The following is a 1,252-nucleotide window of genomic DNA, read 5'->3' as shown; positions in this document are numbered from 1 at the left end:
TATTATTATTTATTAATTTACTTATTTTTTCTCTTGTCAGGTGTTTATAGTTTATGACTAGAAGAAACTCGTCAGGACCATTACTTTTTGACGAAGAAATCGATCGCACAGTTCGTAGAAATCAAAGAGAAATAAGGCGTAGCTTACGATACACGGAGAACGAGTGAGAAGACGATACTCAACCCCAACTGACGAGATGGCTGAAAACCAAGGCAATCAGCTACCTCCTGCAATTGCGGCTAATCAAAATCCTGCTCCACGTACTATGTATGATTATGCTAAACCTTCTTTAACAGGAACTGAATCTAGCATAGTTAGACCTGCTGTAGCTGCAAATACTTTTGAATTAAAACCTAACACTATTCAAATGATACAGCAGTTTGTTTAGTTTGATGGTTTGCAGGATGAAGATCCCAACGCTCACTTAGCAAACTTTCTGGAATTTTGCGATACATTTAAAATCAATGGCGTTTCTGATGATGCCATATGTCTTCGGTTGTTTCCCTTTTCACTGAGAAAAAAAGCTAAACAGTGGTTGAACTCGTTACCACGAGGGTCTATCACTACTTAGGAACAAATGACCGAGAAATTTTTACTGAAATATTTTCCGCCGGCTAAAACGGCTAAATTACATAATGATATCTCTTCTTTTGTGCAGATGGATTTAGAAACACTTTACGATGCATGAGAGAGGTACAAGGACTTACTAAGAAGGTGCCCTCACCATGGGTTACCGCTTTGGCTTCAAGTACAAACATTCCACAATGGTCTGAATCCCTCGACTCGGCAAATGGTTGACGCAGCTTCTGGCGGAACCATCAACAATAAAACACCGAAAGAAGCCTATTGTAACACCCCCTAACCCTAAACTGTCGCCGAAACGGGGTTACGAGGCATTACCGGACATATCGGATAATTTACGAATAATTTACAATTAATATAACTTTCATAGTATAATTTAATAAATAAGTCTCTATATTGGACTCTCGAAGCCCAAAACATGTATTAAAAGTAGAACGGGATTTGTTCGAGTATTCTGGAAAATTTTCGTAAATATATATTTTTTAAAAAAAATTTTGACAGTATTTCTGCTTATTCTTATCTAAAACCCCCTGCAATTTCAAACAAAAAACAACCAATACCAATGTTTCAAATTCACCTAACTAGTATTTATATCATTAACATAATTTTAACTTAAATAACTATCATTGCATCATTCAAAATTGATTAAAAACTTCATTCATTTAACAAC

The 1,252-nt window shown here is 35.8% G+C and overlaps 1 non-coding gene across 1 annotated transcript; it reads right to left on the bottom strand.

The window, feature by feature from the left end:
• Positions 1-626: 626 nt before the first annotated feature.
• Positions 627-732, bottom strand: LOC121228471 (small nucleolar RNA R71). Its single transcript, XR_005926047.1, has one exon. It is a non-coding gene; the product is annotated as a small nucleolar RNA R71 (small nucleolar RNA).
• Positions 733-1,252: the final 520 nt, after the last annotated feature.

Source organism: Gossypium hirsutum, chromosome A04 (assembly GCF_007990345.1).
Source record: "Gossypium hirsutum isolate 1008001.06 chromosome A04, Gossypium_hirsutum_v2.1, whole genome shotgun sequence".
In the NCBI taxonomy this organism is placed as follows: Eukaryota; Viridiplantae; Streptophyta; class Magnoliopsida; order Malvales; family Malvaceae; genus Gossypium; species Gossypium hirsutum.
The sequence above is the reverse complement of the archived record's forward strand: the minus strand, read 5'-3'. Positions and strand labels throughout refer to the sequence as shown.